The 19,539-nt window shown below is 29.3% G+C and overlaps 1 protein-coding gene across 2 annotated transcripts in view; it reads left to right on the plus strand.

Moving 5' to 3' along the window:
- The window catches only part of LOC123268622 (lachesin-like), a 311,927-nt gene that overhangs the window by 112,341 nt on the left and 180,047 nt on the right, over nt 1–19,539 (plus strand). The gene's annotated exons all lie outside the window — the stretch shown is intronic.

The following is a 19,539-nucleotide window of genomic DNA, read 5'->3' on the forward strand; positions in this document are numbered from 1 at the left end:
CATAAAAAAAAAGTTAAAATCTAAAAATCTGGGTCGCTATAGTTTGTGCTGATTATTTTTATTAATTTTAAATAGAAATTATAAAGATAATTGATAATAATCAAATAATACGCGTCATAAAAAGCATGAACTACTATTATAAAATATCATATAAAAAAAAATCAAAATAAATTTGAAAAAAAATTTGTAACTTTAAAAAACCGTTCTGCTTAGAAAATATACACATTCGGTAGGCTGGCTTGAGAACGGAACTTGGCGCCAGACTCTATCGAGTCTGTTGATAAAATAGAATCCCAAACATATGTTTCCTACTTCAGTTACCACAAGCCAATTATTACTTAAATTGAGCCTACTTATTAAGTTTATATTACATTATATTTGTTAATAATAAAAAAAATATTATTACACGGAGAAAAATTAATTATACTACCTACTATACAAAAATAGTAACTTCTACTATCTAAAATGGTAATAAAATTAATTAGTAACAAAATAATAGGTGGTATCATTGACAATTGTAATCCTTTAAATTAAAATACATGAAAGTCTTGAAGTTAGTCAAAGGTCGAAACTCGCAAAAAACAGGCCACGATTCATTATTGGTTAAAATTTAGGCGCGCGCGTAGTGCGCTATTCAAATTTCTAGTAGTTACTATTAATGATGGTAATGATTACTATCGAAAATGATAATTGTAAATATTATAAACTATAACTGTTACAATCGAAGATGGTAACTGTAACCATCTCAGATTGTAAAAATTCTGAAAGAAAAAATAATATAAATTTACTTAATTAAATCCTTTATTTACATCCATATTTTAGCTAATCTACATTTTTTTCTTTGAAATTAAAAAATATTCTAAATTCCCTTCAAAATTTTTTTTTGAAAATTTGATTTTTTTGAAGATTAAATTTTTTTTTTTTGAAATTTTAATTTTTTTTTTTAATTTGAATTTTATTGAAAATTTTGATTTTTTTGAAAATAGAAAATTTTTTTTGAAAAATTTGGCGTTGAAACTTGTTTTAGACAAATAAAAATTTAAATATAATTTCAATCCGAATTCAAACCCGATTTTTTGTACACTACACTGCACTACAGCTACTTTTAGTTTATTCAAAAATGCATCCACGGTAACGCAGATTCTTGATTTTTTTAATATTTTAATATTTTTTACTAGCTTAGATAGTAGTTATTATTATTACTGAAGGTAACTGCAACCATCAGGTTATATTAGGAATTACGATTTTGATAATAGTAGTAACTAATTAAAATATTAACAGTTATTATTACTAATTACCATCATAATAGTAGTAGTAACCATCAAGATGGTAAATACTACAAATCAGATGGTTTACTTAATTATTTAAATAATATTTACTACTATCGAATTCAGTTAATAGATTTTAACATAACTGGATAATAAACTCTACTATAAAATTTTCTCCGTGTATACCTTAAAAAAAATAAAATTTTATTACAATTTCTTCACTAATTAATCGAAAGGAACTTCGTTCCATCCGGGTGTCCCTTGACACCTCTCAAGCTTTTTCATATATATATGTATATATGAAAAATATAGCAAAATGTATGTGGGTACTCAAAAGTTAATATTAATGTTACAGACCAATCAATCGTAAGTGCATCAAAAACAAAATCATCCGGATCTCTTTTCCAAGAACAGTATACCGAACATTTAGCATTAATCCGTGAAGCGAACAAATCGATCTCTGGCTCATTAAAAATTTTAACAATTTCTGTGGATGCATAGTCTGCTAATTCCCACTCTGTATCAGAGTTATCAATCCTCCGTATTGTCAACCATCAACAATATATTTATGTCACGTAACTCAGTAACAAAACATTTCAAGGCTAATAAGGCAGCCTTAAGTTCCAAATGATTTATATAGAGAATTCTCTCCTCTTTGCTCCATAACCCATTGGCACTTTCACCGCCACAAAAAGCACCCCATCCAGTCAACGAGCTATCCGAGTAAATTATCATCTCATACTGACTGTTTCTTATCTTCTTACCAGCATTTGGCAAAACTTTCAGCCACCAATCCCAATCTTCCATTTTAATCGCACGCATGAAACAATTTTGTTGAAATAACAAAAGACGGGATAACTGAAAAATATGTTGTGGTAACAAATGAGTGTAGTTGGAGCAACAAATCCATTAGGTGCATCAACAAAATGTTTCAAGTTGTACTAACAAACCGGTTTGTTAAATCACAAAATCAATTTGTTGCTCCTAACAAAATTATTTTGTTACTGTTCCAAAATGACTTTGTTGTTGCAACAAAATGATTTTGTTGCTGTTACAAAGTGATTTTGTTTCAATAACAAAACTAATTTGTTGCCAAAATATTTTCCAAATCAGCTATATAGCTGATTATAGCGTATTTTTAAATGTATTCTTATAAAATTTACTGTAGCAAATTTATTTGTTATTGCAACAAATTCTCATTGTTATTATTACAAATTCTCTATTACTTCAACAAATTGTCTTTGTTACTCCAACAAATCCTCTTTGTTATTTTAATAGAATAATTTTGCTATTTCAACAAAAAAAATTGTTATACCAACTAAAGAATTTTGTCGAATCAACTTAAAGATTTTGCTGTAGTAACAAAACTTTTTTGTTGTTATAACATATCAATAACTTGTTATAACCTAAATTTTGTTATTTTAACATATAATTTGTTATCCCTATGTTAACAAATTCATTTGTTACCATAACAAATCTTAGGTTATCTTAACAAAATTTTTTTCTGCGTGCGTCTTTTTCTTCTTCAGATTCTCGATCTGTAACTGTAAAGCTGATTCTCGATCTGTAACTGTAAGCTTAGTAAAAGTCAAAGGGCATGTACATAACCCAAAAGGTAAACAGATGAATTCATAAATCTTGCCATTAAATGTGAATCTTAAGAACTTACGATGAGTTTCGCATACTGGGATCAAGAAATATATGTCCTTGAGATCGATTGTGCCCATAAAAATACTATGTTCCAGTAAATTACACGTGGATCTAAGATCCTCAAGCTTGAAATGCTCCGTGTCAATAAAGATATTCAGTTCTTTTAAGTTGAAAATGAATCTTTGTTGCCCATCAGATTTGGGAACAAGAAAAAATGGTGAAATAAATTGATCCGAGACCTCTTCGACTTCAACAATTGCACCTATTGACAACAAACGATTAATTTCTGATTGGATATTTATAACTTCTTGTTTTGACCATAACCTAGTCGGTGGTAAACAATTTTGTACAAGAATAGATTTAAAAGGAATTTTGTACTCTTTTACACATTGGATGACAAATTCATCACTAGTGATTGATTCCCGAGCCTTCAAGAAGTACCTCAAACGGCCCGCAAAAATACTTACACTGTCCTGTGAGATTAGTGGTTCTGGGAGCGATTGTTCTGGTGTCAATATTGATTAGACTTGGGATATGTCGATTGTTTCGACTGGAACTTGGAAGTCAGTGGTTTTTTCGGTATTGAGATTTTTCCGCTCGCCTGAGACACCGGCTTCTTCTGGCTCGACGAGCTCTTCCAGTTTAAAGGATTTGGTGGCGCAAAAGTCTTCTTTGGCCAAGAGGGTTTCATTTCATCACCTACTTTTCCTATGGCCTTGATCTCCTTGACCTTATCCACCAATTTCTCACCGAATAGATAACTATCGGTTGTCCTTTTTTTTAGTGTTGTAGCCCACTGTTTAGACAGAGTAGGCAAAATTAATGCTTTTCGAGCTACTGTCTGAGATCTGTGGATCTCGATCAGTAACTTCGCTGCATCCCAAACTTTTTCCAGTCTTCCAACATTTTCTGGTTCCTTAGATGGCACCAGGGATTCAATGAGAGGTGCTAACTAACTACTATCAACACTATTTTATAGGCAGTGAAACTAATTGGTAATAACTGAGATTGAAAAATAATAACAATTTAGTTTTAGGTAACTTTCAATTCAGAAATGTATTTATGTTTTTATTTACTAGTTCCAACAGTTGATACATTTGTGAAACATAAATTTATATGTATTAAACCGGGAGCAAAGTTTATGCTGAAAATGAAAAGACCATAAAGTAAACGTCCAGTTTATTTAACGGTCCATCCAACTAGCAACGTAACTACCACCTAAATTGAATTCGGTTACATTCAATGTTAATTCAATCGGATATGTGTTACCGTTTGGTTCCACTCGTATTCTACGCGGTGACTGATTGAAAAGCTTGGCTTAACTATAACTTTCAATTTAAACTAAAGTTGCAAAAACATCACTCTTATAGTTTTTTTTTTATTAAAACGAAAATACAAACCTTCCGGAAGTTCCAGACTAACAAATTTTTTTATTTTTCCTAGTTTTTAATTAAATTTTTTAATTCCTAATGGACTCACTTCTATGCAATTTTATATACAAATCGAATAAAACTTCACTTTCATTGTTCTCTAAAAAAGATACTTTATATTCAATAATATTATTACTATGTTTAATCAATGGAATAACTTCAAATTCGAATGAATATTTCATATGGATCGTCAATAGATTTGGACACTAAAAAAATATTACTTGATTCGAAAAAAATATTCTTATAAAATTTTTTATTTTTTTTTATTAATTTTTTCGTCTTTATAGTCATCAAAAACAATAGTTTTACAAGATACATTGCACTTAGTTAAAATAACAAACATTAATATAAATTTAATTATATTTCAAAATATGTTAATTAGGAAGTACACAATTTTTTTTAAATTTTATTTCTTGCACGCGTTTTTGTATAAGTTGACTAGCTTATGTAAATTTGTTTATTCACTTATATTGAGGATATATATTCTGTATTGACTGTTGAAATCCAAACGATTAAAAATTAGGAGTTAAAAACTTTTATTCTTGCTTCGAGATATTCAGTTCGAAGATAAAAAAAAAAAGTTTGTCATTAAAAAATTTTTCTATTAATGTATAATAGAGAAAATTCTTATAATTTTATGTTATATTTATTTTCTTCTTCAAATAAGAATAATTATATAACGGTTAGTTTATTTTTCAAATTTCCCAATTAAAACATTTAATATTTACTTACTTAAAACTTGGTCTATATTGTGCATGCATGCATATTATCTAAATTTTATTGGAGAATAAAATTTATAACTAATTCAAAAAACTTAACTACGCATAAATATTTTTTTCAATCGAGAATATTTTCACTAATCAAAAATTTAGTAGTCAGAAAAAAAAATTTGAGAAATTTTGATGATTAAATAAGTCACTCAAAATTACCAGTCGTAATTAAATGAATGGGATACTTATAGATACTAAACTAGACGTGGAAGTCCAGCGAATTCAGAATGCAATCAACGAATCTCTATTCTCGTTTCCAAGTGACACCTTCATTTCGACGATTTAATTTTCCTTCCAATCAGCCCTCTACACGTCCCTACACTCTTTTACCTAATTCACAAATTGAATTACTCTGTAATAAAACACCTACAGGTATAAGATACCTGTAATAAAAATTTAAATTAAAATGGATTTCAATTGAGTATATCTGAACAAAAATAAAAAAAATTAAGTTACAATGAAATGTTAGTTGTTTACTCACTATTAAAGTAATTCGATAAGTTTATGATTGAAAAGATGACGTCAGTTAACTATTTGAAACTCCAGGAAGTTTAATCAATTCAGTATTATCGAAGCGTGCTGGGGCATGGATTTTGTTCTTCGACTCAACCAATTTTAGCCTCCGTTATCGTCGAAAGCTCTTGAGCCCGATGTGAAAATCCTCAAAAAGTGAATTGCGTACAACCTGCAACATTTTATTCTTGGCTTTATCTCAACATATATTTTATTTGTTCACAGGTAATTGACTTTTTATTGTTTTTTCTTCGTTCCTGATAAAAACTTTTCCTGAATGATTAAATATTAAAACTCGACAAAATTGTTAAATTGCGCGGAATAAAAGACAAAAAGAAAAAAGCGATGAATAAAAGGGTAAAAGAGAATTTAGTTTTTTTTTTTTTTTTAATTAGTATTGAATAGTAAATTTATAATTTAATTACTCTTTTTATTTATACGACCACAACTCGCTTGTCAATAATTGTGCAAATTGGCGCGCTATTGCCCAAGGGAAATAGAAACTAGAATTACCTTACTGACAAGAATGAAACCCAGGTATTTCCAAGGACTCCAAAATAAACTGCTACTGTACCGTCATTTTTTAATTAAAAAACGAAATAAACTAAAAGTGAATCACTAACTGTTTTTTCATTACACTTGAAAATTTTGCTGGTATTTTATAATTATTGAGCAATTTTTTTACTATTGAAAATTTTTCACTTCAGTTAAAAAAAAAAAAAGAAAAAAAAATCTAGTGCAAAATCGATCAACTTTAAAAAAAAATTATTAGAAATTTTTATTCTATTATTTGAACAAGTAGCAAAGAAATTCATGAAATAAAATTATTTCGATATCTTCAACACGAGAAACGTGTTGGACGCCAATTCCATGAACTTTGCAAGATACCCTACAATTTAGCTTGTTATATTTATTTTGCTTAGTAGTTTTCTGAACTTTCGAAATCGATCGTGTTGAGTTGCCAGATGGTTTCTGGGTGTCAGATGATTGCCAAAAAAAATTAAAGGATTACATACAAAAGTTGTGCGGGGCTCAAAGTATTAATATTTTGGCACTCATAAGTGCGGTGTATAGTTGAGAATTATCCTAAAATTAACAAAAATCGTTCACTTTTTCGTTAAACAGAAATATCGTCAAAGTGAAAAATATGTGATTGTTTTTAGGTGAACTGTATATAAATTGTTCTAGGTGGGTCCACTTCTGATTTGGATGAAATTTGGTCACAAGTTTGCTTTTATCGTAATACAAAGTTGTGCCAAAGGAATAAATAAAAAAAATTTTTTTCGAAAAGTTATGCAAAATTCAAAATTTGACCATTTTCAGGTTTTTCAAATTGTTTTATGAAAAAGGAAACTTGTGACCAAATTTCATCTAAAAATGACTATCACCAAAAAAATATATGAAACAATAAAAAGTCCCTAATTCAGGTCAAGACCTTTGTTATGGTACCAAATTTAACTGTGGTAACCCATTTTTTTAACGACTGTCAAGAAATTTTTTGATATGGTCTGATATGTCCATACGTAATTTTGGATTTGTCGTATGTCAATATTTGGTCTGATATGAAAGTTGACCATATTAGACCACATAATGGCATATCATGGACATGTTCAGAAAAATCTGACTTAATATGTCCTGACGTCTAGATATATCCAAATTACAAATTAGGCTTGATATGGTCAATAATTGTAAAGTGAAAATATCTCAGCCATTTTAATTAATGATTTTGGATTTCATTAATAGATTTGAAATGGGTTTTATACATAGAGTATACAGATATATTCAAAATGATTATTTAAATTTAATAATTAATTGAAGAACTGACCCTTAATGGTCTTCTTACGTAATTTAAAAGATTTACGTTTATGAAAACAGACCTGAACAAAAGTAATAAAATCATTCGCTTTGAAATTTTTTATGTCTACTTTATAAAACATATTATAATTTCTATTTAAAATTCAGTTGGTGCGTTTTTATTTATATATTACTGCGTTTTTATTTATATATTACTGCATTTTTATTTATATATTACTGCACTGAAGCAGTAATATCTTCTTGCATAAAAGTACAAAAATTCGTAAAAAAGTTATTTCTTAGCGTACACGTTCCACATAATAAAATAACTTCTGTGAATATCGAAGATCCACGTTATGTATTATATATTATTTATTATAATTCCATAGGGTTGTCCGGTACCAAAATAAGTTTAAAAAGAAACAAATAAAAATAGAGAATTAGTAATACAGTAAAATATTCTCGTTTACTTTGCTGAGACTTTTTTCCGCTTATTTTTATATTTATACAAGTTTTTTCTTCTCTATAAGACAAACAAATGTCAAAAGAAAAACGCAGACACTCAAGTTAGTTTTTATGAATAATATTAATTTTACTTCTCACATTAATTTCCTATTTTTTTTTTACTGTAGAATATTCTAAATGAAAATTGTTTTCTGAAGAATAAAATTATTTTTACTTCCTTTTATATATTATTGCTTTTTTTTTTAATAATAATAATAACAGCCTTTAGTTATTTCATTGTATGAAAACAATGGTTTCGCTTGAAATTAAATTTTTTTACGATCATAGATATTTGCTATTTTCCCTGAGGCGCCGATATCAAAGTTGTATATCAAAAATATTTATTACTTCAGGCTAAATATTTTTTGTGCATTATACTTTTTATTTTTAACAAAATCACCAGTATTTATTTTAAATAATAATGAAAAAACTTGCTGCTGACAATCAATTGTTTACAATTTAATAAAATAATATTGATCTTAATGTAAATAAAAAAAATTCAAGAAGATTCCTGTCAAGTTATTAAAAAAAAGATAATGAAAACTTGGAATTTTTTAATTCCTGAAAAAATTGATTTAGCACAGCCCCGTGTTAACAGGAAAGTTATTTTTAATTACAATTTCAGATAAATGAATTTAATTTAATAAAATTGAAACAAACTCAATTTTATCAGATTTTCTGGTGGATGCGGGCTTTAACGCTCGACATGCTCGTTATCTATTTTTCGCCGGCCGTCATACACGTTTTAATGCATATGTATTGACCGAATATTTTTGAATTTTATAGATTACTCACTAGGTTTATCTCCGCGTACCACACGCTATGATCCAACTCAAAAATATTGTACAGTCGCTATATTTAGGAAAAATACTTTTGGTTATTCAAAAGTGGATCTATCAAAAATATATGCTGTAAAAAATCGAAAGTAAATTGTACTCTGCATTCACTCCCATCACTCAGAGTAACAGGATGAAGTAATTCACCACTCCGCGTTCGGAGTGAATCTGGATTTTAATCCGGAAAATATCCAAGTTCGAAGTTCTTATACTATAACAAATTTTGATTTAACTGAACCAAGTTTTATGTGCCAAATTATTTTTTTCATCGGTATGGAATAAATAAATGAATAAATATACATGCTCACTCCATGTATTTGTATATCTATATTTGTGAATATCTGTTATCAATAATCAAAACGCTGTAATCACATTCAAAAGTACATTACAACTATTTATTAAACTAAAATTATATTGCAATACTTAATTTTATAATTAATGATGTCATCTAATACCTCATATAAACATATATTATATATAATATAAAAATATATATACAATAATATAAGTAATACAAACATTACTTTAAGAAATCTGTCATTTTCGTTTGTTTATTGCACTTAAACTGCGCGTAATAATTTTGAATTTGTTGCTCCATTCTATTCAACATTTCATTGCTATTGTTTAAACCTAATTCTTCTTTACCAAGCGCAAATTTTTATAAAACTGTAAAAGCAGTTAGCGCTGTGAGAAAAATTTTAATTTTTTCAGCTAAAAGATAATATTGTAGAAAATTTTTAACAGATTAATTTCTTGTCACAACAATACTCATTTTTTATAAGAGAACTTTTTTCTCTCAGTGTAATACGCCTTTTTGAAATTTGGGAAGAGATTTCTTAATATTATTAGTATAAACTTTTTTTGCTTGATTGAGTTTTTTGGTGAAAGTTGAATCCAGCAATTCTAAACTAGGATGAGCTTAGTTTTTACCACTCGCTCGTTGTTGAAGTTTTTCATTACTTTTAAGAAATTTCAAAATTAATTCTGTAGCGAGGACAGTGGTACATAGACAAAATTATATTACTCTGCTATTTTACATTCTTTTAAAGTGGAATAAAAATTTAACAATTACGATAAAAACATAAAAGATAAATTCTTGTGATATTAAGTCACCAAATAATAATAATAATTTAAAGTAAGGAGAAAAATTTTCCTTTTAGCTTGAAAATTTAAAAATCTTTTAACAAATAAATGACAATAGAAATTAAATTTTGTGTCTGGTTGCACTCGCTTTGTCTGCATGAAGTAGATTGCACAGAGGACAAGAATTGGCGTGAAAATCTCCACCAAAGCCCGTATTTTTCAGTGACTTACATTCAATACGTAGTTCTTTATTTATAGATATTTTTTTTACTATTATCAAAACGTTTTATCTGCTCAATGCAGTCGTTTGTCGGAAATCAAATGAAATTCTTCTCTACTTACTCAAACTACTTGATTGAAATACATGTTTACATGATTGTCACAAACAATTATGTACACACGACCGAAACAATAAAACAATCTTTGTGAGTATGCGAGAGAATGCCGAGCACTCGCAATACCTCGAAAGTTTAATTCATTGTATTTTATCCCACTTTATTCTTTTTTTTTGTTTTCGCTGTTGTTTATCATTTTCACCGGATTGAATTTCACGGAAAATAATTTTGACTCACTCGACATAACTCTCAATACAAATGTTTGAACTTTGTTTTTCGATATTTGCTAAATTCTTTCGGCTAAAATATTTATATAAAACGTGATTAACTTTTTGATTAAATATAATATCATGTTATCATTATTATTATTTTTATTATCTTTTATTTCTATACCTCAAGTAGCTGTGGGATACGCAATTTTATCCAGAACTATGACAATCTTCTCTACTTAGTTCCCTGGCGGTTTAAGGGGTAAAACCATCAAATGCCGCGGCAGCAGGCGCATATATACTGCTAAAGAGAAGATAAAGTCGAGTCAGCGTCTTCGAGGTGTTGGAACTCACTAGTTTGGCTTAAACTCTTGTCTTTACACTTACAAAGTGCCACGTTACATTTTATTGCATTTTTCGAATGGGTATAAAGAAGTCTTAATCTTAATTCTTTGAAATTTTATATTTACATTAATTTAAGATAAATAATATATAAATTCATTTTGCCATGGAAAAAAATTTAGATAGTCCAATTAAAGATAATCAGTGAAACAATTTTTTGATGTAGCCATGTAGACTATACACGAGAATAAAAAAATTATTTATCATAATTTTCTATTTTTTATAAAAATGTGTCCATCACTAATTATAATTAATAAAAGTAAAATTAAGGATTTTAACAAACTAGAAGTAGCACCATTACACGAAAAGAAAATTATACGAAAAATTACGATATGAGTTTCGTAATCCAGGACTTGTCTTTAATACCTTAACTTCTATAATATTCAAATTTTAAAACTTACTACAAATTTTTATGATACTTTATAGTAAATATACTATATATTATAGTACATGTACTATAGAGTATCGTAAAAATTCTCATGTACATAGTAAATTTTAATATATAATTTTTTGTATAATTTTTTCTCCGTATGTTCTGCAATTACAGCGCGCTATTAACAAAATCGAAAAAATTAGGAAAACGGTTGACCCTGAAGGCCATCCCTGCAACTTCCCGCTAATTCCATACCTATGCGCTTAAAATTGCAACAATGACGTTTTTGAGCTCTTCGAGCTCAATAATACAATTTATGAGTTATTTTGAGCTCTCCGAGCTCAAAGAGATTGCTTTCCTATGCTTTTGAGCTCCTCGAGCTCAAAAGTCTGATAGAGATTTGATAAGACACTATTTTTTGAATTTTTAACACTTTTCGGTTTTCTTTCGTTCACGATATCTCTCGAACGAATCAACCGATTTTGACCTGACTAGTGGCGATCGATATGGTTTTTTGAGGTTAAAGGCTGATTAGTTTTTGGAATCGATCGGTAAAGCCGTTTAAAAGTTCTTGAAAAAAAACCGCATTTCAAAAAATTTTTTTTTTGTAGTTTTTTTGAGATTTCTCAAAATCTATTGATCTGAATTGGTCCAAATAGTTCTCAAAATCTAAGTTTGGTTAAGCCCTTTCGAATGGCACCAACCGCGATGAAATCGGTCAGGCCGTTCGAAAGTTATAAGCGGTTCACATACTTTTCACACACACACACACACCCACACACACACATACACACACACACACACACACACACACACACACACACACACACACACTCACAAGCACACACACATCATCACACTCACCGTGACAACCTCGCGGGGATAGTCAGGAAGCTTCCTCAGACCTTAAAACGTCGAGAACGTCCGATGAAAACTCGATTTTTGCAAAACGGGGTGAAAAAAAGAACTTCCCGATTTTTGAAAATCTTCGATTTTCTTAGCGGGAAGTTAAAAAAAGAAAAAAACTCTTGAAATTCTCTTATTCTTTACTTAATGACAGAAAAGTATATTAATTAGGCAGTTGTAGTTGAAAATATTTAATTATGAAGTAAAAAAATTCCAAAAGAAATAATCAGCCTGTATTGCAAGCCATTGTTTTTATAATTATAAAAATGAAGATAAAAAATTACAAACTGACAGCGAACTATCAGAGTAAAAGAGCAATTAAAATACGGGCACTCAAATGCTGCTCACTTTCTATATCTTTCTCTTTCCTCAGTAGAAATCGGTCTTATTTTTATTTTATTACTTGGGTTATAGTTCTATTGTACGTTCGTTGAGTGGTAGTTTATAACCGGACGGTATCGTCCGTGACATGAAGCAACAACGGGACGCGTAAAAGTCACAGTTGAATTATTCCCTGGGGGCGGCGAGAAACTAGATGATAGAGAAAAATTGTTGTAGAGAAACAAACGGCCATTGAACCAAATTTCCCGAGTCGAGCCACGAGTACTCCCTCAACTCTTTCTCTACGTTGGATGGAGCGGAAATACGTCTCGCTTACTTCCCAGTGATCAACAGTCTCAATTTGCATTTATTTCTTTTTATCTCTATTTATTTTTATTTTCTCCTATCAATAACAATTATTCATGATTTATTTCAGCTAATTGACTTTTTAGTTTTAAATTCAATGGAATATCACTAGAATTTTTTTTTTCTTTTTCAATGAAATATTCACCGAAAAACTTTTTTAATCAATAAAATTTTTCTTAAAGGGGAACTAAATAATCAGAATTTATCTCAACTTTTAGTTATTTTACTTCAATTTATTTATTAGAGAGCAATAGAAGTGTCTTCAAAAATCTTTTTTTTTTATGGTCGGTCAATTAATTTTACACTATAAAATAATGATTCTGATGAGCTCAAAGTTTGTAATTCATATATTAAAACAAATTAACAAAGTGATTCATCTGCCCTGACTAATCTTCGATAAGTATACTTTTTATTAAGTTTGTGTAAGTAAAATTTAGCTGTCTTTAGTAAAGTAAAAAAAAGTTTTAATGTAGCTTACCGCACATATAAAATAGCATTATTATTGGAAATATTGCTATCAATCGAATATTACTATAATAAATCAACAAAATTAGATTTTATTTTTATTAGATAAAATGTTTAATTAATTTTTTTTTAATTCAATTAAAATTAAAAGGTTCATTTATTTTACAATACATAATGAATAATAGCTAATAGTAACAAAAAGTGACCAATGTCATTAAAGTACATTCTTACAAATAATATATCACCAATTGCATACTACTTTATTAAAATGATAATTTTATAAAAGTTTGTTAGTATAAAATGTAATTCAGCAACAACTCAGTCTCCAAGTCGGTGGACAATAATATTACTAAGATTAATTTTTACAGGAAAATATGGTAAATTTTATAGCAATTTTAGTTAAAACATTCGATTTTACTGTAATTTTGAAACTTTGAATAGTAAAAATAATTAGTTATATTACTAATTTTTAACGTTTATTTTTTAAAGACATACTAAGGTAATAATTAATGGTACTTTTCTAAATTTTTTTACATCATATTTGAGAATAATTATCAAAAGATTTCTAATTAGATCATAAATTGCAGAATGTCTCACGATTACTATGATTTTCACGGTACATTTTAAAAAATTTCTTTCTGTGTACCTTATGAATTTTACTCATTTGAATAATTTTTAATTTTCCACCAAAAAATGAAATTTTAAAGATAAAAATTTTTTTTTTTCTTTTAATTACAAAGATTTTTTAAAAATAAACAAATCTCGGTGGTAAGACCAAAAGTTTAAATTATAATTGAATATTTGAAATTGGAGTGTCTGGGTAAATCTTTCGAGGAATTAAAATCTTAAAAGATCATATACCTACTTGATTACCTGAATTTTGTAAGAGTAGTAGTATAAGTACAGCACAGCGAGTTTAAAGCGAGACTCATCAAAATGAATCTCTGTATTCAGTGGGTGAAATGTCTCCCACATCGTGGGGAATCTCGAAGCTCCATAAATTTACTAAAGTATCAAGCCATAAATTGAAAATGCCTTGCAACTACGACGTTCACTTGCTTCTCTGTTCACTGCATGCCGAATAGAACAAAACTGCGGGTTTTATTCAGCCCGCAGAGAACTTAAAATCCATTTAAAAGTTCTTAAATCTATTACAGAGCCATGCGAGCTAGAATTAATTAATTTTAATTTCACAATGATCAGCATCTCAGTTTATTAATAATTAAATAATAATAACAGAGCATTGGAAATAATCAGAGCTTAAAAGCAAAATAAAAATACTGTAATTAATGAGCATATAAAGCTTTGCCGTATTGTCCGATATAAATTCAAAGGCTTGTGTTGTTAAAAGGGCCAGTCGGCTTACATATTATACGCAAATCGTCAGTTCAATTCAGCCCGATGCATTCATCAGAAATACATGAAAGCTCACTAATACAAAGCTATTGTGTTTATCTCTATATTTGCTGACGCAAATATTGACGATAAAAATGGATCATTTTTTGTTTATTATATTTTTATTCATGTATTTAAATGCAATGACTTATTATATCATATTCAATTTTTCAATGAATAAAAGAATTTCGTTTAATATGCGTAAGATTTAAATGGTTGATAATATTAATCCAAATGTGCCTTGAGCACTCATTTCATACTCAAATGACTCAAATTAAAAGTTCATTTTACAAAAACCCCTGAAAAATTTTTCTGATATGGTCATATATATCCATTTATAATTTTTTGACCAAATGTAGTTTTAAAAACCTCTAACAAAGCACGCACGGTCGCTGAATCGTCTTCTAACAAGAAAGTTAAGTTTTAATGTTAGATTTTTTTTTCCCCAATAAATTTAATTAGGTTTCTTATCAAAATTTTATCTCTTAAAACTAATACACGGAGAGAATTAAATAGTAGAAATCACCATCTGGTTATTGTAGAATTTTTTTAATTTAACTCGATAAAAACGAATACTACTTAGGTCATTAAGAGACATCCCATACAGGACAATACGACGGGGCCAGATGTGGGCCATGCTTGGCGCAATGCTGTCTATCTCTGGCCCATGCTTGTAAACCCGCTTTGGCCCAGCTGTGGTAGAAGTCTGGAGTGATAACAGGGTGCCAAGCTTGGTTGCCTAGACTGACCCAAGCATGATAACCAAGACTGGCCTAAGATTGTTAACCAAGACTGGCCCAAGTTTTTAAGCCAAAGCAAGCCTAGGCTTATTCACCACTATAGAATTTACTAAAAAAAGTAGATTACAAAATATATTTAGAATTTAATTGTTTAATGTAAAACCAAATTAGTATTAAGAACCCAATTTTGAATAAATTGAATTTTCTGAAATAAAATAGTAAAATTCTACGAAATCGTTAAATTATTTTGTATAAAATGAATAGTTATTAGTTGAAATTATAAAAAAAGAACTTTTTAATTGTCAATAATTTATTTCAATTTTGATGTAGAGCTAACGCAAGTTTAGATGACTTAACTCTTAATTTAGACCTAACTTTCGCTAATTATAGAAATAAAGTGAAAATCGTATTTACCCTAACCGAGATTCGAACCCGAGCCGCGCGCTTGCCAGACCGACCACTAACCCCTACGCCGTACGACCGATAAGTTAACGCACATGTCACCATTCATATAAGCTAAATCTATATGGTGACAGAGTGTGACGGTTTATTATTTATATAATTTATGTTATTTAATATTGTGTTTTGATGAAAATTATCTATTTTATACAAATGTTTATTAATTTAAAAAGCAAAAGTCAAGTTCTTACATTAACTTTAAACTTTTTAAATCGTTTTGTATATTTTTAATATCATATTATAATATTTTTATAATATTTTTTATAATATTTTTACAATTGTTTTGTTGAAATTTTTCACGAAAAACTCTGCATTAAAAACTTCTAATTAATTTCAGTTTTACCATTACCCGTCAAAAAATCAATAGAACAAAAACTAAACTACATCAGTAACTTCTTTGACTTCACAAAAATGAGAAAAAGAATAGCACAAAGCCGTAAAAAGTCTTCTGTTCTTCTTAACTCTGGAAATGAAATAAAAGAAAATAAGAATAAGTTTTAAATGATGTTTAATTTCCGCTTAGTTTTCCACGATTCAACGAACTCTTCCTACTCAACCTAAAATTTTTCCACAAACCCCAGCATCCGGATGAAATTATCGATCATAAATACACTCATTCCATTAAATAAACAAAAAAAACGTAGTCCTGGTAGTTGTAATGTTCCCAGATTATGTCATAAAAATATTAAAAATATTTCATTACTGAAATATATTTCATTTCAAAGACTTTTAGTCTGGTACAAAAGCTCAACAAAAAAATTCATTTCACACAAAAATAATAAAACCTTTGAAGACATTGTTAGAACAGAAGAATTGACCGAAAAGAAGAAAATAAAAATAACACGCTCTTTTTTTTTTATTATTGTGCTGTGTGTATTACATACACATATGAATATATAGAAAGGCGCAGCACTCGTATTACAGTGTACTTTTTAAGTTTAAATACACACATATACACACACATACACACACGCGGAAAAGTTCCAGGGTGACTTTGTGTCCAAGTATACGTGAATTAACGTTAACGTGCATTACCCAACGTCAACAGTTTACGAAGGAAAGTTTCTATTGCGCATAACACTTAATTTGATTAAAAGTTTCGTTTTTAGACTCAACTGTTATCTGGATGAAAACAAGGTGAGGCGCGAGTTCGTTTAACGGAAGAAGACGTTAGAGATGAGATTGAATTGAAAACACTGTACGGAAAGGAAGTTGACTACTTTGAAAACTAAATGCTCTAAATATATGTTATTATTTTTAACAAGTTTATGTCCATCAAATCATCTAACAGGGTCTTGAAGTATAAATATGTAGAGTTATGACTATAAATGGTAAATTAAAACAATTATAAGGTTCGTAGTCTACCAAGGTATGGTGGGAAACATTGTGAGAGCGACAAAAACGATTGAAAGAGGGATGAAAAAAAGGAAATTTGTGAAAGGCCCGCGATTTTCGCGCCATTCAGTATATCGCAGCTGAACCACCATATATATATATATATAGGGTGTCCCAAGTAACGGACGCCATTGGCATCTGATGAAAAAATAATTCTGAGACGAAAAAGTCCTTAGCCATTTTTTAATTAGACGCATAGATAATTAATTATTAATTAAAGTAACGTCGCTTTATGTGTTAGAGAGAGAGCGTCAGTGTCCAGTAAAGTATGTGGCAAACAAAGACACAACTAACTGTATGACTAACTAGCTACTGTAGCTAACGTAGTCACACACATTTACTTACACATTCACACGTGCAAGCGTCTTCGTTTGGAACGCACTTGACTGGACACTGGTACTCTCTCTCTAACGCATAAAAGGACATTATTTTAATTAATAATTAATTATCTATGCGTCTGATTAAAAAATGGCTAAGGACTTTTCGTCTCAGAATTATTTTTTTTATCAGACGCTACAATGGCGTCCATTCTGGAGACCAGCTATATATATATATATATATATAGGTCGCAATTGACACGAAATTACCTAAATTTAAAAATCATATTTTTTTAATTTATTTGATGTATTGATATGAATTTATATGCACTGAAAGCAGCTTATCTGTAAATTTTTAGCTATGAATCATTAACGTTTCGGAAATTTATCGGAACGGTAAATTGAAAAAATTCGTAACTCTCTATTAATTTTACATAAACAACAAAATATTGGGGTCATGTTCTTCAGCTCGGAGTATAGTTTCATAAAAAAAATTTTCATTTTTTATCATTTTTGTTTTAGTTTTAGACTAAACTTTTAATTTGTACAACCAGCAATGGCTTATATATAATAATTGAGACAAATTTTCGCGCTTCAAAAATTATTTAAGAAACATGTGTAGTACAGTTTCAGATGTCGGCAATTCCACGGTCTGGACTAGTGACGAAAAGCAAATGCCAATTTAATATATCGGTTTGTTTATTTGAAACACATGTAATATGCGCACTAAAGAAGGTATAAGATTAATAAAAAAAAATTCAAATTTTTAAAATATATGATAACTCCAGAAATGCCTTAATGGGGATGTTCCAATAGAAACATTTCTTTATTGGATAATATCAAAGCGAATATCACAAAAAGAAATGGCTCACTGAAGGCCCAACCACCCGGTCGGCATTTAATTCCTTAAAACTAGCGTTTGAAATTTCAGGTATACCCTCCACCATAATATTCAATGACTATAATTGAAATCCTTAAACTAGCCAGATCAAAAATAATTAAATAAAAAAATAACCTATAAAATAAAAATAATACAGATAAAATTATATTAGATTAATTAAAATTAAAGCTTAAAAATAACCTGAAAAAAAAAACATGTTAATTAATTTATTTCTTACCCTTTCGTTTCTTTGGGGCAGGCTGGATTACGTCGAGGACTTGGGGCTTCCTGCTTCCCCGGGTTCATCTCCTTCAAACGACTCTTCAAACGCTCTAGCACTCCTTTCAGCCTGTCAATGTTCCATCGGGTCCGGAATATGAGCTGGTTCTTCTCGAAGCATCCAGCTTCTTGTATTGGCCTGGGTCCTATTAATTTCACTGTTCTCGAAAAACACTCCTCTATTGACATATCCCGAGGAAATTTTGCGGAATGGCAATAGGGCGGCTTTAATCTCGTGGTAGAAACACTAAAGTTATACCTCTGAGCCATCCGGTCTAGCCTCACAGGTTGCGCTGGGATATTTTGTTCGCCTTCTGCTCTGTCTTCGGGCTCCTCACTGTTGAGGTTCCTCTTCCTGCTCGGGTACAAAATAGCTCTCGAAGGGGAAGAGGCTGGTTAAACGACGTAATCCTCCGGAAGAGAAGTATTTCAAAATTAATTTTTCCCGGGTTGGCGGCTTTTTAGTTATGTCAATTTCATTTTCCATTGACATGATGGACTTTCACTATTTTGTTGTTTAAAGACTTGCGGCTGAAGTTCTCCATTATTATAAAAAGAAGTTTTTACATAAATAAATTCATTATTAATAAACACGTGGTAGGAGAAAAAGGTTAAGGATACACTTGCCAGATTTTTATACTTACAACTATTTCACGATAAAAATTTTAATTGGTAAACAAACAAATTTGGTACAATTTATTTATAATTCAAAATACAATAAGCATAAGCAGAGATTAAATTAGCGATAAAAATAATAAAAATATATGGTAATTTGAATAAAATTTAGGAAGAAAGTAATTTGAAGCAGACACGTTGTTCACTCTATGACTGTTCAATTAGTTCTGACTA

Source organism: Cotesia glomerata, linkage group LG7, assembly GCF_020080835.1.
Source record: "Cotesia glomerata isolate CgM1 linkage group LG7, MPM_Cglom_v2.3, whole genome shotgun sequence".
Lineage (NCBI taxonomy): Eukaryota > Metazoa > Arthropoda > Insecta > Hymenoptera > Braconidae > Cotesia > Cotesia glomerata.